A 25,832-nucleotide genomic window follows, 5' to 3' on the forward strand; every position below is an offset into this window, starting at 1 on the left:
CTATATGCATGCATAGGATTGAGAATAAACTTTCAAAGAAAAAAATAATAAAATAAATAAAACTTTTATTTCCTTAAGTAAAATTCAAACACTAAAATCCTAAAAATACTGTTTGGGGTACCCTTGACTTTATTTTAGAATAAATTGAGCAAATAAACGAATTAATAAATGAACGAATGAAGTAGCTAAAAGTTTTAATATGCTAGACTCTTAAACAAACTCCTATCAAACGACAACATGAATGCGGAAGCGATAACATATCCCAATGGCCGAGTTACGGATCTCTTCTGGCATTCGCTGATTTGTTTTTACCTTTACCTGAAAAACATGAAGAGAATTAGATAAGTATATAAATATACCCAATAAGCGACCCACTACTGGGCCCACTAAGTGAACTATTAAACTTCCTATTGAGATTAGGTGCACAATGTGCATCGTATGCATAGGCATAGGTATAAGCATAAGGGGAGAAGGCACACTTTCATAGGTAGTGACCCCGGAGGGACACAGTCGTAAACATAAGTGGTGATCTCAAGGGGCACTGTACATAGGCATAAGGTGTGAGCCCAAAGGCTCACTCTTTGTGATGTGCATAGCCTGGTAAGAAAATTAACAACCACTATAGTTTATCTTATGCATAAGCAAAGAGTTATAGTCATAAATCATGCTTAAGAGATTTCAAAACAGTCTCTAAATCCATCCATCAATCAAACATGCATAAAAAAACATACTATCAAGATTTCCATGACAAAACATGAATTTCCACAATTCCAACTAACCAACAAACATGTTATAATATTTCAAACCAACATAGGGACCAATACTTAACACACACTTAGGTTCGAGGGCGAAGTGGCAATAGGTAACTTACCTTGATTTTAAGCCCAAATATCAAGCAATTAAACCTCCCTCTTGGTTTTGAAATTCTTGAATCAAGGCGCCTAAACATAAAGCATAAATAACTTTGATTTCAACTTTAAGGCTCGGTTCCAATATATACATTACCAAAACTTAGTCCACCTACCCAACACGTGGTTTACTCCAAACCACCACAAAATTCCACCAAGTACTCCAATCTAAACATAAATAGGAACCAAAATTTAAAATTTAATCTACAACAATTATTCCCAAACTTCACAAGTCACAACTCCTTAAAACTTAACAAAAATCTATCAAAAAACACTATTGATATCGCTGGACAACATGCTTGTAGCTCAAAAACTTCCTTCAACCTTTCAAACATAATGGGTAACTCAAATCAGACCAACACAAATGGACATTAAAAAAAAAGCCAAATAAACCTTCAATCCAAGATTCCAACTAATAGAGGCGTTGAACAAATGGGACGTGCCGCTGGCGAACTCACGCGGCGTGGCTGGATGGAGAAGTGAGTAGAGCCGTAGAGCCGTCAACAAAAATCAGACGACACGGTTAGAGACACATTAGGCAGTGAGCTAAAGCGTATTAGATAGTATGAGGTTCCATCTCAAAACCAATTGGCAATTAAAGGAGTAACTCATCTATCTTATAAAGAGTGTGAGTCTCCTTGGTTTTTCCAATGTGGGATTCTCAACATGTCCCCTCAAAAAGGTGCCTTTTTGGGTTCACTATTCTTGATTGGATCATAATTTCTTCTTATTGGATCGAAATCACCCATTTGGGCTTTATGGGCTATGATACCAAGTTAAAATGTGAGGTTGAAGCTCATGCGGCAAGTCGAAGTGCTTGTTGTCGTTTGAAGAGGTATACGACAGGACAGTAAACGATAGTGCTGGAGAGGTAGACGATAACGTCAACAGGTAGACAATGGTGTCAAGAGGCGGATGATAGCACTTAGACAAGGTAAACGATAACGTTTAGAGATAGATGATAGCATTTGGTGGAGGTAGACGATGACGTCTGAAGGAGGTAGACGATAGCTTCAAGAGATAGACGATATCGTGTAGACGATAGCGTCAGGAGGTAGACGATAGTATTAGAAAAAGGTAAACGATAGTTTCAATCAGGCAGGCGATAACTCAATACACGACAGTGGCAAGCCAACTTTTCCTTTATAATTTCTTGTATATTGAAATGTACCTAGGTAATATATTTATACAATATGGAATCCCTAATTTGGGAATGCAAAAATAAATCAACAAAACAAATGGTTAGACACTTTGTTGTAACCAACCTATTCTTTTGGTAGAGAGGCAAGATTATATTTTATGTGTTGGCATTCTTAACAAGGCGCGGCTGGATCGACAACAACGTGTGCAACTGGCGGCTGGATCGGCAATGGGCAGTGGTGGCTCGCGTCTAGGGTCTTTCGATCGACGGTGTGAGCGGCTCGGGGCGACAACGGCATCTGGGGGCTTTGGTCGGCAGTGTGCAGAACTCACAGAGAAGGGGGACATGCACGACTTCAGGAAGAAATGAGAAGAAGACTTTTTCTTCTTCTTTTTTTTCCCCTCTTTACTCATGCTACGAGACACCATTATAAATGTGTGTATATATATACTTCAAACCAAAAATCCTAAATTCTCTTATATATATATATATATATATTGCTTTTTTCCTCCTCCAAAACAAAATCTCAACTTACCAAATCTTATTTAATTCCCTTAAAAAAAAAAATCTAACTCCTAGCCATATCATTTAAATTAAATTCCAAGATACACTTATATCCAAAAAAATCAAATCTTCTCCAAACAAAATCTAAATTAAAACCCAACCAATCAAATCATTCAATTGCCTAAATTTTTGCCTCGAAATAAACAATCGAATAATTTCATAAAATTAATTTAAATTTAACTAGATCTCGGGACTACATTCAAGTTCACATTCATCTGTACGGAGATCTAAATGAAACAATAACTATGTATTACATGTAATTTCTTTTTCCAACTTCTTAATTCCTCCCTCTAATGTTGATTAATTTATCTCATTAAAATCAAATCGTGTAGTGATACATTACCCGTTAGGGATTTAAGATTTAATGATTGATGGGGAATCATACCTAACATATATTCTTGACCTTCTTTGAGAACTAATATTAGTAGTTAATCGTAATGACAAGTACTTATAATAAGCTACTGGCCTAATACTTATGTCCCCATATAGATGTAGGAAGCTAACTCTTATAAGTAATGGTCTTGCAATTACTTGCAAATGTTTTATAAATGATTCTGCTAAACCATTTTGTGTATGAACATGAGCTATAGAATGTTAAACACTTATCCCAAATAACATACAATAATTATCAAAAGCTTGGATGTAAATTCACCAGTATCATCAAAACGAATGGTCTTAATTAGATAATTAGGAAATTATACTCTTAACCTAATTATTTGAGCAAGTAATCATGCAAATGCAAGATTTCGACTTGATAATAAGCATACGTGTGACCATTTGCTAGATGCATCTATTAATACCATAAAGTATATATATTTTTAAAAATGCAGGTGATTCAGTCCCCCACTTTGACTAGTGATGGTCTAATGGTTAATTTTTCTTGAGAGAAAGTATCACATGATAATTCATTAGATTGAAGAATCTCTGACTCTTCAATGAGCGTCCATTTGAAATCTCTATAATTCTCCTCAGCACTATAGATCTTGGATGACCCAAACGGTCATGCCAAATTGTAATTATATCTAGATTCATGAAATTCAGGTTCATTGTTGCATATGTTTCAATTACTTGTATATGAGTATAATATAATCCATAAGATAAAGGAGACAACTTTTTCAATATACAAAATTTTCATTTGAGATAGTAGATTTTATCCTTCTAGGAAAAATAATATTTACTTTTCTGAAACTTTCAATCAAGTTTGCAAAACCCGATATTGTATTTACTTTTGTTTTCAGCATTGTCAATTTAGAAAAATTATTTTTTATCTGTAAGTATTGTGTGTAGTTGCATAGACATAACTTTTATTTATTCATTTTTTAGTCACCCAACATATGAAAATGATCCAGGTTTTCTCATTAAAAGACAATAATTACAAGAAAAAAAAACACTTTACACTTGGAATATACAGAAGTTAACATTTACTAAAAAATGTGAAGATAGATTAAAAAAAAACATTAAGTCTAGATATTCTCAAAATAATAATAAAAAAAATACTTGATGTTCCATCAACTGTCAATCTTCTATTCAGGAGATTCGAATAAGTCCGCCAACTAAGTGTTTTGACATATGATATGTATGTGACCAATGCCAGTCACTCTGCATCGAAAGCATTTATTTTCAACACTCTTTGAACTTTTATCTTGCAAAACTTTTTCCTTGTGATCATCATTTTACATGGTACTTTTGAAATTTAAATGATTAGAACGATCACCACGAAAAATAATAATTATCTCTTCCTCTGCCACGGTCACAACCTTGGCCATGATTATTAACATTCACAACATTCATTACAAGGAATGGTGTTGTTCCAATTGGTTGAGATTCGTGGTTATTAATTAATAACTCATTATTTTGTTCAGCCACGAAAAGACATGAAAATAGTTCAAAATATAAACATTTTTCTCAATATTGTTGCAAATTCGAGACATGAAAGGTAGAAGATGTCTTCTTTAACATATCAACATCAGTAATTTTCTCTCCGCATAACAACAAATTTGAACCGATTTTAAATAATGCGGAATTGTAATCACTTAGACCCCGTTTGGTAACCATTTTATTTTTTAAAATTATGCATATGTTATTCACATTTATTACCATGATTTGCATCTTTCTTAAGTATAATGGTTCATTTCTTAGCCAATTTCCATAAACAAAAACAACTTTTTGAAAGCTACTTTTTTCGGTGAAAAGTAGATAACAAATGAAGAATTTATAGGTGGAAGTAGTGTCTATGGGCTTAATTTTAAAATAAAAATTAAAATAAAAAGGTTACCAAACAGGATCTTACTGATTTAAGATCTTGTAGCTTTAAATGTATACTCATAACGAGCTTTAGGAATAGTAACTATTTTTTATGATCATATCTTTCTTTCAATTTTTTCCATAATATAGGGATATTTTATTGTAAGATACTTCATTTTCAACCCGTGTGGAAATGATGACAAAGAAAAACCATAGTTTCTGCTTTATCCTGATTGAATGTCGTATTTCCTTCTTTAATTGTTTCTCCTAAGTTCATAGCATCTAGTGTATTTCTATATCAAACACTCGTGACAAATGATTATTGTCATTAATGTCAAGGGCTGCAAATTCTAATTTTGTAAGGTTTGTCATGACAACACTATCACAACACATTGTATTTATATTAGAAATTTAATATGTACTAAATATGCAAAATTTTAAAATTTTAATTTATTAATTATAATAAAGAAAAAAAACCGACATACCTTTAAGACCTACCTTCAACGAGGGAAGTGATGAGAGCTCGTGCTAATAACGTATTGTGAAATTGAGGAGCACAATGAAACACGGATATGGAGAAAATATAATATAATAATAATAAATAAAATAAAATAAAATAAAATAAATATAACTAAAATTATGGAAATTGGATAATATGAAAAAATGAGTGAAATTTTGTAGTGGATTTTTTTCCAATGTGTGTTATTTCAAGATCCAGCAAATACAAATATTTATAAGTAAAATGACAAGTAGGATGTGGTACTGGTACACTTTGGACACTATATAAATGGTTGAATGGCACATGAACAACGTATGTGGGAATGGGAAGATGACATTTGACATTGCAGCATATACATCTAAAATTTATTTATAATATTTATAATAAAATCTAAATTGTTACCGAAGGCAAAAAGTCAAAATTACCCTGAATTTTGGCTAAGGCTACTTAAGGACAGAAAAATAAAGGAAAAATCAGCATCAACGCGTCACCTGTCGGCTGTTGTGACCTCTTTTCCTACAAAGCACATGACGCTCACTTCTTTAATTCACCGAATAAAATAACCATTATAAGGGTACTATCGTCATTTTACTATCTCGTTTTTTAGGGAAATCCCCACAGTTTCAGATTTTTCTGCCTTCTGTCAGACTAACGTTACATAACAATTTTTTATCAACATTTTTAAATAAATAAAAAATCATTCAATTTATTTACAAATATATTAAAATTTTAGCAGTTTTATTATTAAAAGAATTATAATTAAAAATAACATTTTAATTCTATATTTTCAACTTTCATTTTAACTCACTATCTTATATTTCATTTTAGTTTTTATATTTCTTTTTAATAGTAAATTTTGAAAGCAGTTCGTAGATTAGGTTATAGTGATTTTTTTTTTATATATATAAAGAATTAATCACGATCCATCGTCTCTGTAAACTTTAAAAGCACATTTATATTTGTATATTTTAATTTAACGTCTAATCTTTAGAATATCTTAATAAAAAACTAATTGAAAGAAATCCAAAACACAAACACCCAAATAATATTTTGATTATATTTTATTGTGATTACTAGATTTTCTTTTAATCCAACATCTAATCTTTAAAATGTTATTTATTTATATTTCTATTTTTATTATTTGAGTTATATATCATTTTGATTAATCTATACTCGACTTTGGTTTATTTTGATATATTATATTTTTAATTTTTATTCATTATATTTTAAAATACATCTATTTTAACGTATGTACTTAAAAGTGGTTGCTTTGATCATTTTAAATCTTTTTTATATATAAATATAAACCTATTTTCTTTTACTCGAAGGCTATTTATTCTTTAATTAGGTAAATTTGGCTTGAATTCACTTTAACGTCGTTTCTTAAGTTCATATACTTTCATATTCAAGATAGATTCACAATTTCGTCTTTTGATGTTTTAAAATTGTAAGTTTTATTTTTAATGTATTAAAAATTATCAATTAAGTCATCTAGTAGATGAGTAAGATTTATTAATAGAATGACAATATATTAATTACTATTTGATTAACGGCCAATTAGTTTAATATAATTTAATTTGATTAAAAATGTCTTTAAATTTTTAATTTCACATACACATATTAAACACAAAATGAACATAAATCAATCGATAGAGTATTTGTATCGTCCATCTCGAAGTTAAAGATTCGATTCTTTCATTCCACGTGTTGTTAAAGAAACACAATTTTTGTTATTTTTTAATTTTTTTATAAGCAATCAAAAGCCTTTTTTTTAAAAAAAAAAATTTCCAGTTACGAAAATTTGCGAACTTTTAAAAACAAATAAAAGAACCTAAAGTGTTATGAAAATCAAACAAACATGACACCAACTCAACTGACATGAATTTATACTAGAACATAACTCAATCGATAGAGTATTTGTATCATTCATCTTAAAATTAGAGATTCGATTTCCATTCCACATGTCGTTAAAATACATTTTTTTTTTTATAAGCAATCAAAAGCCCTTTTTTTAATTGAATTTTCATTTACAAAAATTTGAGTTCGAAATCTAGATCAAGAGCCTGGAAATCAAGTTACTTTGTTTTGAAGTGCAATGTACTAAACTCCATGTTTATGCAATTTTGTTTCATTTTTTTCTTTTTTCTTTTTTTTTTCCTCTTTAGGTATTTTATTCTCTTATTTTTTTTAGTGGATATTTTGTGAATTTAAATTTATCGGTGTAACATAGATTAATTTTTTTAGCCGAAGACTTTTGAATGAAACATTTAATTTACGTCAAAGTCTAATAATAAGAAAATTGTAATGTTTAATTTATGTCATTTTCATCTTCAACAATCAAAACACTATTTACCATCAACAAAGATAAAAACATAAAATGATGTTTATAGTCATGAGTTTCAATTGCATGGGTTTTCATCTAATTATCACATGTTATGCAATGTACCAAAACAATTGGGTAATACCAAAAACTTCTTTTCATTGAGGTTATTTACTTATATATGTAGTTGAGTGCAAATAGTAAACGCTATGATAAATGGGAAAGGGATGTTGAGTAGAAAATAATAAACACGATAACAAATAATAAACACTATAACAAAGAAGAAATTGAAATAACAATACTGCATTTAATTGTAGGTTATAATAATTAGAAAACTAATTATTCTAATTGAAATTTCAAAATGGAGTGAACTATAACAGAAATATATTTAAAATTCAACAGCACTAATATTACTTATCATTTCATTAGACCCAAGTCTAGAATCTAAAATATTTTACCTATAGGATGGATTGTTTTTGGACATCTTTACCCCTCATATAATTTTAAATTTTCAAACATACCCAAATGCAGCATAAGTTTTCTTCACTATTTGAAGGATTCTTCATTTTGTTTGGTTGTTCAAAGTCTTTCATCATAATTATATTCTACATCCATTTTTCATCTATCCCTTTCTTTTCCCATCCACTCATTAATTCATTGTATAGATTCCACACATTTTTACGTAGAAAATTTGGTAAATATTCATTTCATTAAATATTTAACACGTCAATAAATGATATATTATTCTAACAATTTAGTTCTTAAATTGTGGTTTGTAACAATTTAATCCTTAAACTTTCAATTTTGTAGTAGTCTAGTTCATAAACTTTAATATATAACAATTTAGCCATTGTACTTTTAAATTCATAACAATTTAGTCTCTCGTGTAAACAAATTTATCAAAATTAGATGTCAATGTTTATTATTTTATGATGTAGACTTCGTATTACAAAAAAAAAAAAATCGAGTCTCTAATTAGTTTATCGGTTTATTTAGGCAAGAAATCTCATTAAATCTTAACAATAATTTCTACAATAGGAACTAAATTGTTACAAATCTTAAAATACAAGAACTTAATTGTTCATAGTAAAGCTTAGATACTAAATTATTACAAAATTGAAAGTCCAAGAACTAAATCTTTATAAACTAAAGTTTAGAACTAAATTGTTACTTTTATGAAAGTTTAGGGACTAAAGTAATTTTTAACATATATTATTTTAGTTTATAGACTTTCAAATATACAAATAATAAATGAAAATAATATAACAGTATTTTCCATTATACAATAAAATTTCCATTCGTATATTAAACGTATCAACACGAAAAATGGGGTAAGATATTAGATATTTTTTAGATTTTAGATTTTATTTTTTAACCAACTAATTTTTAACAGCTGGAGTCGTCCGCATGTGATAATTTTTTACATAAAAAAATCTCACTTTTATAGAATTACGACTCTCCATATTTACGCAAATCAAGAACAAAACAAATTCCAATAAAAAAAATAAATACATTTTTTATATATATTTAAAAAGGCCCCATCAAAATATTATGAGAAACTATAATTTTTGCTAAGCTTTCAATGTTGCAATAGTACTTATTTGTTTATTTTAGTTTAAAAACTATTTAATTCGTTAATGGTAAAATTGAAAAATATTACCAAATTTAAAGTTCAGATATTTATATAACAAATTGAAAATTTAATGGCTTATTTGATACTTTTTAATATTCAATTATTAAAGTTATATATATATATATATAGGGATGTAAACCTCTCAGCTCTTTGTAAAGGGTATATTTCAAAGATGAAAGAGCTATTAAATTTCAAGATTAGAAAATTAAGTGGTGTATTTTTTAGTTAGTGAACTAAAAACAAGAATTTAAAAACAAAAGATTAATAAAAAATAGAGTTATATTTTGCATTTTTAGTAATTTTGAATATGTGTTTAATTGCATATTTACTAGAACTTAATTTATGTTTGATAGCATATTTATAAACTTCAAAAACGGTTGTAATTATTAACTAAGTTATATAAAAATATTCTTGAACTTTGACTTTAAGTTAAACTATATAAAATACCTTTTGAATATTGGGGTAGATTTTAATAATGCTTCTAAATTTTTAAAATTTTCATATTCGTCTTAAACTTTGTTATTTGTAATAAAAATAAAATGAAGGATGAAAATTGTTGTGGGCAAATGACATGTAAAAATTAAAAATATATATAGTGTTATTATCAATTATTTAGATGATTAAAATTAGTATTATCATTGTCAACATAAGCATAGTTCAATTGGTATAAACGTGTATTATTGATCTTGAGATTAGAACTTCCATTCTCCCACTCCACATCTTGTCAAAAAAAAAAAAAAATTACTATCATTTATTCATCTAAAAATGTGCACGAAATAATTTATATAATCAATTTTGACACATCAGTTATCACGTTAATTTCCACCAATTTTGTTATAAAAACTTCCAACTTTTATACCTTACTTATCAAGTTAATTTTCATTTTTCTTAAAAAAAATCTTCAATAATAATTTTTAAAAACAAATTTCAAAGTTTTGAGGTAATAATTACTAAATAGTTTAAATATTTTTGTCAATAAACCGCAATTTATACATTTTTTTTATTAATATTAATATTTTCTAAACTTATTAAAAGACGTAGCTTTTTGAAAATCATTATTGAAATTCAATTTTAATACTAAGTATCAAACTAACCATATATTTCAAATGAGTATTTAAAAAAACAATATTAATAAAAAAAAAAATCCCATTTTATACTCATTAAGCTAGGTTAACTTTACAAAAGTTTGTACGGTCTTACCGTTGGAAGCCTCGTGCGAATGAGAAAATTTCTAGAACTACCACTACAAGAAATTATGCTTTTGTTGACAAAAAATTTTTTTTTTAAAAAAAGCACAAGGAAATAATTTCCTAATGCTTTTTTGACCGTCGACAAGGTCGTTGGAAAAATCCTATTCTGATGCAGAAAAGTTCCTTCGTTGGAAAAAAAGTGATCTCGTGACACTTGGAATTGGGAGGAGACATGCCGACGCCAAAATGATTGCGTCGTCACAACCTTTCCGATCCCAAAAATTGGTTTGTCGGCGTCGGGATAAATACCCTATGCCAACGCCACTTCTTTGACGTCTGCAAAGTGTTGGATATCTAGGGAAAAACTTTTTTCGATGCCAAATTCGAAAGATTAGTGTCGGGAGATGATACCTTTCTTGATGCCAATCTAATTTAGTGGCAGGAGAGGTTACATTTTCCGATGCTAATCTTGTTTGATGTTGGAAATGTTTCAAAATTTTACATATTTTTTCTTGTTTTTCCTAACGTCTTAAAATTTGGTGCTGGAAATGGTTTGAATTATATAAAAATTTTATAATTTACTGAAACCAGACCTACTACTACTACTACTATTATTATTATTTTAAAAAAACAATAATTGAAACCTACTCGAATCTTATAAATTTAAATAAGTAAACTAAAAACAACAACTTTTGCATTCAATTAGTTTTCTTACATAACATACAATTTAGTTTCACAAAGTTAATTACAATTACATAATATTCACAAAACATAAACTCCGACATGCCTAAAAATTACAAATCTACACATAATATCCACAAAACATATGTTGATTCTTCTCTACTTCTTGCTTGAACATAAACTCTGAGATACCTACAAAATACAAATAGCAGCATCAATACAAAACTTAACTATTCATTAATCTATATACCAATCCCAAACTCAATATAAAACTTAAACATATAGTAATATTAATAACTTCAAATAAAATCTAAACACTCACGATGTCACCCACCCCCTCCTCCTCTCAAACTCAAAATTAACATCAAGTCTTAAAATTCAATTTGAACTAATTTAAACTCAAACTTAATTAGGAACTATAATTTAGACACCCTCCTCCCACACACACTCTAATCTCAAATTTAAAATTTAGAAACGAAATGTGAAAGGTACTATAATTCAACTCAAACTTCAACATAACTATGCATTTTTTGATATCAAAGATGGTGCTTGAGTTCACCAATCTTAATCAGATCTTAATTTTATTTTATTAGAATAAGCAAATGCAAAATCTTACATTCCTTATTGGCTTCTTGATAACAACACAACATACAAGTCATTTTTCTTCCATTACCACTTCAACCCCAAATTGAAAGTTACTTGAATCTTACATCATGCATTTACCCCTATAATAATAGCAATATTAATACAAAATTTAAACATAACTATGCATTTATCTATATAATAATATCAAACTCAATGTAAAACCTAAACTTAAACATGTAACATTAGTAACTTCAAATAAAATCTAGACCTTTACCCTTACTAAACCTCTCCCCCTCTCAATACATGTCAAAACTCAACATCAAAACTTAAAATTCAACTCAAACCAATTTCAAATTTAATACTTTCTAAATACATCAAAACTATGTTTGAATTTAAATTCAATATAAGAACACTAACAACTTTAAATAAATTTTAGGCATTTTTAACAATTTCAAACTCAACTTTAAACTTAAATGTAACTATAATTTTACCACCATAACAATTTCAAACTCAAAATAAAGCTTCAAATTCAACCTCAAAATAATTAATAACTTTAAATATACTCTAGGCACCCTCTCATACACACTTTAAAGTCAAACTTAAATTTCAAAACTATGACTTTTTTTACCCAAGGAGACTCAAGCCAATTGAAATATGTGAAGAAAAATAAAAAGAAATTAATAAGAATTTCCAATAATCAATCAAGTTGTCAAGACGAGACTTTCCGAGCATAGTACGCAAATAAAATTCATACCTCTGGAGATATAACTCTGTGAATGAGATAAGAATTACTATGAAGAAAGTTTAAAGACTTCGCCATCTGAAGTAAACCATTATCCCTGCACAAATATATGTATATATACTTCAACCATAAATTAACCTCAAATTATCTCGACAATACTCAAATATCTCCAAGCTCATCCAATATACTAATCTCAAGCATATAAATATGACAAGTAATTAATATAACAACATGAACTACTCCTTTTAATAAAACTAACTCAAACTAAACCTCATAATGCTAAAGAATAAAACTAACTCAAACCAAGTCTTAACTACGGTAACTTACCAAACATACATATATACTACCAATGGCCAGAGTTTAGTAACAAAACATATTAAAACACGAAAGATAAAATTAAAGCTTGAAAACCAACTGCCTAATGAGTGACTTTTATTCAATTAATGAAAAATTTATCCTACAACTATATATTTGTCTAATTTGGACAAACCCACAAAAAACACACAGAATTAACTCATGATCTCAGATGCTCTCAACGTACTCAATCCAAGTACTAAAATCCCAAATCACAACTATGAATTTTATAATTTATGACCTTTTATGTCAAAAATAAAAAAAAACCAACAACTGCTTTTTTGAAAGAAGTTAAAAAATTTCATGCTCCAATGTGGTGGTTCCATGAGCCATTACAAAATTGAGTCGAACCTGATGAGTCAATTAAAAAATGTAGGATTCTCCTCCACAAATCCTGACTTGAAAATCCACCTTCAAAAATCAAAATATCATCCTTCAATAAAAAAAATAAAATAAAAAAATAAAAAACCCACTTCAATTTCCACTAAACAAAATGCAATCTGTCATTTTAAACCTGCTTGGATTTGCAGAGATCCTCATGAATATGAAAAGTATTTGAATCGAAATTGTCATATGGCTCTAAAACATGAACCGACACCACATATCCCCTGTTTTCACTACCACCTCTAGCATTTGCAGCAGAAAGGGCAGGGCTTGCCGCGTTCGAGGCTGGGATGCGTGGATAAAGGCTGGGCGATGATGAGAGGGTAGACACAGATGTTCGGGGCTAGAATACATGAATGAAGGCTGGACAAGCTTCGATAGGCGCTGGACGACATCATAGGAGGCTGGGCAAGCGTCGTCAGAGGCTGGACGGAGGCTTGGGTGTGAAAAGCAAAGAGGTTTGGGAGAGATGCTACTGAAAAATTAGAAGAGTGAAAAAGTGGAAAAGAAAGAACAAAATAGGGTTTTAAACTTACCTTCCCGACCCTATATATGGCGTATGGCAATTTATTTTCTCCCAACGCAATAGAATATAGTGTCGGGAGATCTTCATAAAAAAAATTGGACAAAATATATCCCGACGCTATGAAGATCCCTAAAAAAATTTCCCCATCCAAAGAATACTTTCCTCCTAAACCCCTCTCGACGGCATCAATATATGAGTTGGGATAGGTGAGCTCTCTTGGCACCATTTTTTATAATGTCGAGAGATGTCTTTTTTGAAGGAATTCTACAAAGAACCTTTGAGCTGAAGCGGATTGTCCAAATCCCATTATGATTGAACTCAAACATTTACATTCAAACAGAATATATTATGCATAAATCTCAAATTACAACATGCTTTAAAATTAAAAACAATTGATCAAGAGAATATATCTTTGAAGAACCGTTCTTCAAATAAATCCCTCGATAGTACTCATTCACGAGCACAACGAACAAGTCACGAACTCTCCTCTCAAACAAGCCGCAAGCAGCAACTCGATCCTCGAACCAAACACGATACTACCACTTGATGACTTTGGTATTCTCGGAGTGAGAATCCTGGACTGGTGGGCTCTGGCTAATTTTGGTTAAAGGAGAAGTTTGAGTTTGAAGAGGAAGACGATCGAGTAAGGAACACAGTCATGTACATGACGAAGTCTATCGCATAGACAAGCTTACTCAATCATGTAGATAATGAAGCTATCATATAGTCTCTCAAGCAATCGTGTAGATACTCGATTTTGTACTCGATAGTGAATTTCTGATCCCCGGAATAAATAAAAACCAATTTTCATTTATCCCATTTTGCCACATAACCGTATAACTCCCCAGTAAGGGTAATTATGGAGAAAAAGGAGTTAATTATTAAATAATTAATAAACACTACAAAAAAAGGGGAATCTCGACGTCGTTTTAAGGCGTCGGGAGAGACCATCTCTCCCGACGAAGTAAAGAACCGTCGGGAGTTCTCCAAGAACTCCCGACGTCGTAAAGGACACATTAAAGCGGTGTCGGAACTCCCGAAAGTCTCCCGGGCGACGTCGGGAGAGGGGTCTGGTTTAACCAAACCCCTTCTCCACAGAAAGATCACTTATTTCTTTAAACAAAAACCCTAATCTTCGCCGAATGGATTTCCTTCTTCTCCCTTCACGCCCCCGTCCATCTTCACGCCTGCCCTTCCTTCTTCGCGCCGCCGTCCGCCGTCCGCCATCGCCCCCCTTCATTGCTTGCAAATTTGTTGTTTATTTTCAAGCTTTCATCAAGGTTCGTGCACATCTATTTCATTTATTTTCTCTTATCTTGTATCTTAATTTAAGTCATTGTTTTTAATTTCTAGCATGTTGGTAATGTTGGTAATGCTTAATTTTTAGCATGTTACTAATGTTAGTAATTAATGTTGCTAATGTTTAATTTCTAGCATGTTGGTAATCTAATGTGAATTATGAATTATGGATTGTTGATGTTATTGTGGATTGAGTTTTTTTTTTTCCTTTTAATTCTTAAGGTTATGGATTACTTAATTTAGAAAAAAAATATTGTACTTAACGCATTTAATATTTTAAAAAAGTTTAAAGAATCTACTAGACATAAAACTAAAATTTGTGTCTCATAGAAAATTGAACTTTAAAGTTTGTGTCCAATAGGCTTGTAAATTTTAGAAGATGTTGAATAGATGAAAGACCTATATTAGACACAAAATTGAAAGCTTGGAGACGTACTAAATAAAACATTTGAAAGTTGTTAAGATAATTTAAGTGGTCTAGGGACCTATGTGTTTATTTTGTCTTAGGAAATGAAAATTATGGAACTCAATGCTTAATATTACTTTGTATTTTGTCCTTTAATCCAGGTTATTATTTTGGATTACAAGTTGGTCAGAAAATATTTATTTTTAAGGATGAATAAAGAATGGATTAAACTAAGGAATAAGTTATCAGTAGAGTATAGAGAAGGAGTATCACAGTTCTTAGATATGGCAAGGTTTCATGTAAATGATTCCGGACGAATAAGATGTCCATGCAAGAATTGTATGAATTCAATTTGGGAAAAGATAGATATCGTGGAACGACATCTATTAACATATGGAATATCTCCCTCATATTGTGAATGAGTATATCATAGAGAGTCAGTAAACTTATCTAGAAGTCATATAAGTCATTCAATAGAAGATGTTGAAGTAAATAGTATAGAGAGTAATGCTGTCGAAGAAAATGAGACGTTGAATCTTATAAACGATTTACAAGTCCCAATTGAAAACGAAAATGCAAATGAAGGAAGGATTGAAAATGAAATGTCCTTTAATGATCAAGAAAGATATACCACAAACTTATTCGAGGATTTAATGACCGAAGCACGTAATGAATTTGTTCGCAATTTTCGTCCTTAAACTTTTTAGTGAAGTTGATGCATATCAAAGTTCTGAACGGCTGGAGTAACAAATCCTTTGACATGTTGCTGGAATTGTTAAAAGCAGCGTTTCCAGCTGGCACCTCTATACCTACTTCCTTTTATGAAGCCAAGTGAAAATTGCGTGATTTAGGCCTAGGTTATGAGTCTATTCATGCGTGCAAATATGATTGTGTATTGTATTGGAAAGAGTTTGCAAATTTACAACAATACCCTGTTTGTGGTGAGTCTCGGTACAAAGTTAATGATGGCAAGAGTAAAAAAATACCACATAAGGTATTGCATCATTTTCCATTGATATCGAGATTAAAACGATTGTTTGCATCAAAAGAAGGAGCTTCTGACATGAGATGTCGTAAAGATAAGCGAGTTGAAACGGATGATGTATTGCGACATCCAGCTGATGCAGAGGGGTGGAAACATTTTGATCGTGAATTCCCTCATTTATCTTTAGATCCTCGAAATATTCGTTTGGGATTAGCTTCGGATGGCTTCAATCCGTTTGGAAATATGAGTACTTCTTATAATATGTGGCCTGTGGTGATAATTCCTTATAATTTTCCCCCTTGGAAATGCATGAAGGAAACAAACTTCTTCATGTCTTTGCTCATACCTGGTCCAAAATCTCCTGGACAGGAAATTGATGTTTACTTGCAACCGTTGATTGAAGAGTTGAAAGAGTTGTGGACAATTGGTGTGCGAACTTATGATTCTGTTGCTGGTGAGTTTTTTTTAACTATATGCTACCTTATTATGGACGATTAATGACTTCCTTGCGTATGGTGACTTATCTGGGTAGAGTACAAAAGGTTATCAAGCATGTCCAATATGTAAAGAAGATAACTCGTCCTTTGGGATAAGAGGAAAAATATCATTTATGGGACATCGATGTTATCTTCCGGAGAATCATAGTTGGCGTCGAAGTAGACAACATGATGGAAAAGTTGAACGTAGACCTCCACCAGTCGTAATGAATGGAGAAGAGATATTACAACAAATAAATACGCTAAACTTTTCTGTGCTTAGCAAACATCCATTGAAGCAAGATAAAAAAAGAAAGCGAATTCTAAACTGGACTAAAAAAAGTATCTTTTTCCAACTTCCATATTGGTCCAGACTATTGTTACGACATAAATTGGATGTAATGCATATTGAAAAAAACATATGTGAAAATTTGGTGGGCACATTGTTAAATATTGAAGGAAAGACAAAGGATACAACGAACGCTCGATTGGACTTACAAGATTTGAAGATAAGAAAGGGCCTACACTTGATACAGGTCGAGAACAAATTTGTAAAACCACACGCATCATACACATTAACAAATGGTGAACAAATTTCGTTTTGTAAGTATTTGAAATCAGTGAAATTCCCTGATGGATTCGTATCTAACATATCACGATGTATGAATGACAAAGATGGAAAAATATCGGGGCTGAAAACATACGACTATCATGTGTTGCTTCACAGATTACTCCCTATTGGTATTCGAGCATACCTACTGAAGAATGTATCCACTACTATTGTTGAGTTGTGTACATTCTTTCGCGACTTATGTGCAAAGACAATATGTGTAAGTGATTTGAACAGACTACAAGCAGACATCATAGTTATACTTTGTAAATTGGAGAGAGTATTCCCACCTGCCTTTTTTTATGTAATGGTACACCTTGCAGTTCATCTACCATATGAAACCAAAGTCGTGGGTCCAGTTAGTTACAGTTGGATGTATCCTATTGAAAGAAGTTTATGAACATTAAAACAATTTGTATGGAACAAAGCACGTCCTGAGGGGTCTATAGCAGAAACATATGCAATGAATGAATCATGGAACTTCTGCTCGCGATATCTAAGTGGGATTGAAACGAGATTCAATAGAGATGAACGAAATGATGATAGCATTCCCGATCACGAGATATTTGGTGAATTTGAATTATTTAGGCAGAGGGTACGACCATTAGGGGCGTCAATTTTACTGACGCTATCAGCGGAGGAAAAACGTATTGCACATTGGTACATTCTCAACAATTGTAAAGAAATAACAAACTATCGCAAGTACGTTTCAAACTTTTTCCTTTTCTAAATTCTAGGGTATCTCCTTTGATATAACATTTAAATGATAAATATTGTAGGCAACATTTGAGGTTAATTCGTTGTGAAGCTCAAAGCGCCTTTGACTTATATATAAAACGTCAACGCAAATTTCCCAATTGGTTCAGATATCAGGTATACATAGTCATTTTGTAGGCAACGGTTGAGGGATGATTCATTTTTCGTATTCATTTTTAATGTATACGTAATTATCAGGTTCTACAACGACGCGAGAGAGAAGATATCTCCGATGATTTCTTCTCACTTGCAATGGGACCTTCGTCTGAGGTGCGCTCTTACAATGGATGCAATGTTAATGGGGTACGGTTTCACACTGTAGAGCGTGATAATCGTCGAGCTACACAAAATAGTGGAGTCCTAGTGGCCGGAGAGATCAGTGAGAACACAGGTGTGGATAACAATTTCTACCGTGTTGTAAATGAAGTATTAGATTTGCAATATGCGAACAGAAGACGCGTTTTCTTGTTGAAGTGTAGATGGTTTGATACAGATAACAACAAAAGTAATAGGACACATGTGGATTTAGGATACAAATCGATCAATACATCACACTTTTGGTATGTCGACGAGCCTTTCATCTTTGCTATCCAAGCACAACAAGTCTTTTACATTGATGACATCAAACATGGTAGCAATTGGAAAGTTGTTCAAGTAGTCCAAAATAAACGAATATGGGATGTACTGGAAGTGGATGATGTTGAAAACGCACAACTAGATTTACTAGAAATTGTTGGTGGCATCGGAGTGGATGAAACCATTGAGGAGGTTAATTTATGCAGAGTTGATGTTGATCCTACAGTTGTGGAAAGACCAATTACTATACATGGCGATCATGACTTCATAAACGATGATGATGAAGAACAATTATCTCCCAATAACAGCTCAAGTGCTGATGAATAATTTGAATTAGATTACGATGATGAGTAATGATGTATCTACTAAATTCTCTTTTTCTCTAGCTTACACGTATTTATTGTTAATTTAATATTGTTTTCTCTCTTTTGTGTTTGTATAGAAACGATGTCAACCCCTAATAATAATTTGAATTAGATTACGATGATGAGTAATGATGTATCTACTAAATTCTCTTTTTCTCTAGCTTACGCATATTTATTGTTAATTTAATATTGTTTTCTCTCTTTTGTATTTGTATAGATATGATGTCAACCCCTAATAATAATTTGAATTAGATTGCGATGATGAGTAATGATGTATCTACTAAATTCTCTTTTTCTCTAGCTTACACGTATTTATTATTAATTTAATATTGTTTTCTCTCTTTTATGTTTGTATAGATACAATGTCAACCTCTAATAGGCAACGAGAGGCTGATGAAGAATTCCAGGAGTTATATCTAGACAACACGGTATCTTCTGTGGGTGATACTTCAAGTTAGTATATTTTGAAATATATTCTGTTAACTGAAATACATCATAAACTGTTTTAAATTTTTTATTCTTCAGATAGTGGCTCAGCATCCAATCGGAAGAAACGAGAGCATTCGTGGAGCATCCAGTTGGGAAAATACGTACAAAAACATGGGAGGATCACAATCTTCATTAATGAGGGGGGGACAAAATCGATATCTCAACATTCTGTTCGTTTTAGTGATGCGATCGGCGTCGTCGTGAGATCTGCATTTCCAGTTCAGTGTCGTACTTTTGCTGAAGTTCCAAACGAGTTCATAGAATTGGCTAAAAGTCAATTATTGGTAAGTAATTATAAGTTTATTCTTTTACAGTCATGAACATCATCTATGCTAATTCTTCCCTCCCTCTTTTGTAGGCTCATTTCGATCTTGATCTGTCCAGTCAACGACGGAACCGTTTCTTAGAACATCAAATGCAAAACTCGTTCAAAGAATTTAGATCAGACTTGCACAGACATTATAGAAAATGTGGATATCCTGAGCAAGCACGTCCAGTTTCCTTAGTTGGCTTAAAAATAGGCCAGAAGACTGATACTTTTTGTGTGACCACTTCGAGAGTGAAGCGTTTCAGGTACAATATTTATGGTGTGTATCATTTACTGCATTTACTAAAACATCACACTATTGACATATTTTTTTTTCAAATGTAGGAAATTTTTATGACGAATCGGAAGAATAGATAGAAATTACCATTCGACCACGTAGGTGGATCAAAGTCATTCCTGTAAATTTAGGTAGAGTTGCAGGCAAAGAAGGGTCGAGAAATAGGGCGTGTTGACCTTTTTAGGGAAACACACTTTAAAGGTGGCAAGTTTGTGAACGAGGCTGCTGAAAGTGCACATGTAACATTTTTTTCTTTCCTGTCGTGTTTTTTTTTTCACTTTTAACTTTAGTCGCTTGTTCTTACCTATTTAATTATTATGTCTAGCATCAAATATTGGAATTAGAATTCAGCCCCACTATAGAAGGTTCTCAACCACTAACAGGGGATGAAATATGTGAGATGGTTTTGGGTAGATGAACCAGATATTCAAAAGGTCTAGGTTAGGGCCCTAAGCCTAAGTCAAGAAGGAGTACCATGTCATCAAGCTCGTCATCTACTCAAGGAACGGAGGTGGGAGTGGATGAATTGGAAGTCAATTTCCAACAGTCTCAGTCGAGAATTAAGAAACTCGAAGACGCTCAGAGAAGAATGCAAGAGGATCATGCGAGACAAATAGAAGAAATGAAAATGATGATTGAAGACATGGTACGATCACAGAGAGGAGACCCATGAAAGTAGGTATGATTACTACATTGTTTAGTTGTGTAATATGTTGCTATCTTGCAGTTATGGTAGCAAAGTTTAGTTATGTCTAAAGTAGCTTTATGCAGTTATGGTAGCAAAGTTTAGTTATGTCTTTAGTTATGTCATTTAAAGCTGCATTTAAATTAGATTGTAGTTATGTTGCTATCCTGCATTTAAATTAGGTGTGATTACTAAATTAGATAAGCATCCCACCATGCCTTGATGTCTCAAAAGCCCAATCACAGTCCCTTAGTGTCGCTCTCTCCATGTATCTCGCTCTCTCCATATATCTCGCTCTCTCCATGTATCTCGCTCTCTCCATCGGTGTCGCTCTCTCCATCAATGTCACAGCATATTTATAACTTCATTTGATCAGCTGAAGATTCAAATATTAGGCTTAAAAAGGGTGTATTTGCTGATTTGGTTGTAAATATGTGTCATTTAAAGCTTCAACACTTTCATACAAATTAGATAAGCATCCTACCATGCCTTGATGTTTCAAAAGCCCAATCACAGTCCCTCAGTGTCGCTCTCTCCATGTATCTTGCTATCCACCATGCCTTGATGTCTCAAAAGCCCAGTCACAGTCCCTCAGTGTCGCTCTCTCCATGTATCTTGCTCTCTCCATATATCTCACTCTCTCCATGTATCTTGCTCTCTCCATCAATGTAACAACATATGTATAACTTCATTTGATCAGCTGAAAATTCAAATATTAGGTTTCAAAAGGGTGTATTTGCTTTGATTTGGTTGTAAATATGTGTCATTTAAAGCTTCAACACTCTCATACAAATTAGATAAGCATCCCACCATGCCTTGATGTTTCAAAAGCCCAATCACAGTCCCTTAGTGTCACTCTCTCCATGTATCTCGCTCTCGCTCTCTCCATAAATGTCGCTCTCTTCATCAGTGTCGCTCTCTCCATATATCTCGCTCTCTCCATCAGTGTCGCTCTCTCTATGTATCTCACTCTCTTCATGTATCTTGCTTGCAAAGATCCCCTCAGCAGCTTCACACCCTGATTGACATCCAAAGTAATGATATCCAAAGATGCCCTCGGTAGCTTCAACACTCTCAACTGTAATTAAATAAGCATCCCATCATGCTATATCATTGAATTTTGTAATGTAAGCAACGAATAAGAAATTCTCAACTGTTATATTTAATTAAGATGTGTAATTAATTGTGCTTTTCCTTTTCTTTTGATCTTATTTTTATTATTAAATTAGAGGGAGCCTTAACTTGTGATAACAAAGGAACTAAAAGGGAGACTTAAGCAAATTACATAACAAAGGGGTAGTTAGCCCAATGAGCCCTAACTATGGATTGGCTAGAATCAAGGCCCATCCTATCATCAAGAGAAATGAAATGCCTGCATAAATGGATATGGATTTGAATTGAAAGCTCTCCACTTGGACCCATTAGAATAAAAGAAGAAAGGGTGATTGCAATAAGTGGTACTTTTAGGGGTATTAATCAAGTGAACAATAATATATTTAAAGAATTGCAAAATAACAAAATCTATCCGTAATAGGCCAACTTGTTTCCTTTTTTAACATGTTGCTTAGAAAGTCAATAATCAATTCAAAAGGTTGCCATGCCTTGTCATGTCAATAAACTAAAGTTAGGTCACCCAAATCTTATTATGGTTTTTGTTTTTGTTTCTTTCCCCCTTCCAACAATATTTCTTTACTATTATTCTACCCCATTATCCTATGCATGCACTAATATTATTTTGAGATAAGCTAGCCCTTCTTACATACTTCTCATGCAAATTTAATTTTTACTAGATTCCAATCTAAAAGATCATACAGGACTTTCAAAAATTGAAAAATAGAGGAAATTGAATTGTTTATCCATATAACATTTCAATGTTTTTTTTTTTTTTTTTTTATAGAATGCTGTTTGGAGATGAGTTGGGACAATTGTTGAAGATGCTGTGCTCGAGAAGTGTTTTAGATGTTGTTCTCATTTTACTTCATTTATGTATTTCTGAATATAATGGACAAGTGTTCTAGAGCTAGGACAACGTTTGGATGTTGTAATTTTTTACTTGTAAAATGGACTTCATTTTCTTTTATGTGAATCTTTATTTGGTATAATATATTTCACAGGATTTCAGATCAAATTTTTAAAAATTACAAACGATATATTAAATTTTATCCATATAGGAAATTGAATTAATTGTTTATCCATATAGGATCTCCCGACGCGGCGTCAGGAATTAGGGGGAACTCCGGATGCCGTTTTAAGGCATCGGGAGTTAGGGGAATCTCCAGACGCGGTGTAGCCCGTCAGGAGTTCTAAGAACTCCCGATGCCGTATACTAAGCATCGAGAGTTCCCCCTAACTTCCGACGCCATATAGGCGTCCGGAGTTCCCACTAACTCCCGACGCCGTTCAAATTTCGTCGAGAGATCCTCTTCTAACGGATTTCTCCCGACCAAACTCCCGACGACTGTTTATACGTCGGGAGATCAACTCCCGGTGAATTTTCCACACTTTCTCGACGATATATGGCGCCGGGAGAAGCCAGAATTCCTGTAGTGAAATATAAATAAATATGATAACTAACTTCTCATATTATATTTATAACCTATAATTGTAATATTGCATCATATACAATACATAAACCATAGTTCTTTTTCTCTATTTTATGACATTTAATATAAATCATATTTATATTAAATTTAATAACTATGAATCTCATTCATAGAAAAAATATTTGAATCATATTCAAATATTAGTTCCTCCAATTAAACAATAATGTATCAAATTCATTATATCAATTATATCATATATAATTGAATTAATTAAATTATATCATATATAATCAATTTCCCTCTTATTAATCTGAACATTTCAAATTAACCCAAAAACTGATTCTCAACTTAAATCCATTGAGCTATCAACGGAATTTTATGGACTTGTAGTTTGAAGCTCCAACGGTACGTGAATAACTGATTAAACTCTTTAATCACATTATCCATCATCTATTAACTGTCGGGCACTCCACTAAAGACCAACGGCTGCACACTTCGCACTACAGATATATTTCTATATCCATTGGATATAACCAATCAACAATACGACGACCCTTCATAAATTGCTCGTAAGTACATCTGGTTCAAATTACCATCTTACCCCTGTAATTACATCTAACTACTTAAGTACCACCGATTCCTGTAATGAACAATAGATCATATTCCCACTATGATTAGACCTCTCTTGGGCCAAAAGAGGGTGTGGCACCACATTGTTCAAGACCTGGAATCAACCCATAAGGAGGCAATTTATCTACTTACCCCTACTTTCGGGGAAGGAGTGAATTCCATCTTGTGTAGTTGAGTTCCCAGCTCCCCAATCAGACGAATCCCCAAAATGGTAGGCTTGTTGAGTCGGCGATCTGGCCACCCTCACCCATGAAAATCAAAGAACCACCCTCATAGGCAGGAGTTCACAACTCACTCAGGATTAAGGTCATGTTACCTATGGTCGTCCTAGTGAAATGAAAGTCTCAATTATGAACGACGTTATATAACGAGACCAAACATTTCGTGGTCTGATCTTATACAAACTCCTTTGTATAGAATATCTCCGCTCACATATCCAATACATGAATGGTCAGGATTAGATGTTTGTAGCACTTTATAACATTTGTAACACCTACAAAGTGGGTCATATTTGTAGTGTCACGAAGATAATGTACCCAACCTTATCCATATACTACAAACCATTTAGGTTATCACTTAAACACGAACCACTTGTATGTCTCCACATACATGTTTAAATTACAACGATAACCATAGATCTTAGTTTATTGGTTTGTGGTTAATGCAACTAAAATATCATATATTTCATAGACAGAAGTGAATAAAATATCATATATTATAAATCACAGAATGTTTGTTCATACAAGTGTTTACAAACTACAGGACCCTATGAGATTTAGGACATCAACCCCAATATGTTTTGTGATGGTGGAAATGGCTTTGGAGATGTAGCTTCTCCCAATGAAATTTTAAGCAACGGGAAAACTTTCATCGGGAGAAGCTAAATTTCTTGTAGTGTACGGTTCCATACTACCTCCATTTATTACTTACTAAAATAATAGCATTTAAGAATTATATGAGATCTACAAAATAAATATTTAATAAATTAATAAATCATTTTATAACGTATTAAATAAGGAATGGAAGCAGTTGGTTTTGTGGTAGTACTAGATTTTTCTCTGGCGCGAAGTTATCAAAATTGAGTCTATAGTTCCTTAAAAAAGTAATAGAAGTTGTTGATTTTTTTGATTCACTCCTCACTGGACTTCTTAGCTTCTAGGCCTCTGTTTGCTATGGGCGTGCATTTGTTTTTCCCAGTTACTTTTTTGTTATTTTATTAATTACCAATGACCATCGATATTTTTTGCGTGAAGACATTGGACCTATATATATTTCTCGCTTCTTCTTCTTCATTTGATTTTGTAATCTACAAGAAAATTTGATACTCAAATTAATGAAGATCTCCGATTCAAAATGGATATAGACTCTAAGTCGAACCATTATAATCTTTGTGTCATCTTCTTCTTCTCGAACTCTCTTTTGATTTTGTGATGCTCTGTTTCTGGTTTACCATCTGCGCTTTCTTCAATTAATATCAATTGGTATCAGAACTATAGCTGATAAACTTCATTTTTCTAAAATCGGAGCTGATCCTTCTCTTCACATACTTCTCCTTGCCATTTTATTATCTGAATTATGTTGGCGAGATTTGAACTTAACAAATTTGATGGCAACGGAGACTTCAGCCTCCAGAAGA

General features: G+C 32.1%; 1 long non-coding RNA gene and 1 pseudogene across 1 annotated transcript; one reads left to right on the forward strand and one right to left on the reverse strand.

Moving 5' to 3' along the window:
• Positions 1-11,171: 11,171 nt before the first annotated feature.
• On the reverse strand, positions 11,172-13,809 carry LOC120067883 (uncharacterized). Its single transcript, XR_005479039.2, has 4 exons — positions 13,376-13,809; positions 13,213-13,272; positions 12,520-12,604; positions 11,172-11,372 (listed from the first exon to the last, which is right to left on the reverse strand). It is a non-coding gene; the product is annotated as an uncharacterized LOC120067883 (long non-coding RNA).
• Positions 13,810-15,685: 1,876 nt separating this feature from the next.
• On the forward strand, positions 15,686-19,206 carry LOC150031804 (uncharacterized; annotated as a pseudogene).
• The last annotated feature ends 6,626 nt before the right edge of the window (positions 19,207-25,832 follow it).

Source organism: Benincasa hispida, chromosome 12 (assembly GCF_027475165.1).
Source record: "Benincasa hispida cultivar pf3 chromosome 12, pf3_genome.v1.1, whole genome shotgun sequence".
In the NCBI taxonomy this organism is placed as follows: domain Eukaryota; kingdom Viridiplantae; phylum Streptophyta; class Magnoliopsida; order Cucurbitales; family Cucurbitaceae; genus Benincasa; species Benincasa hispida.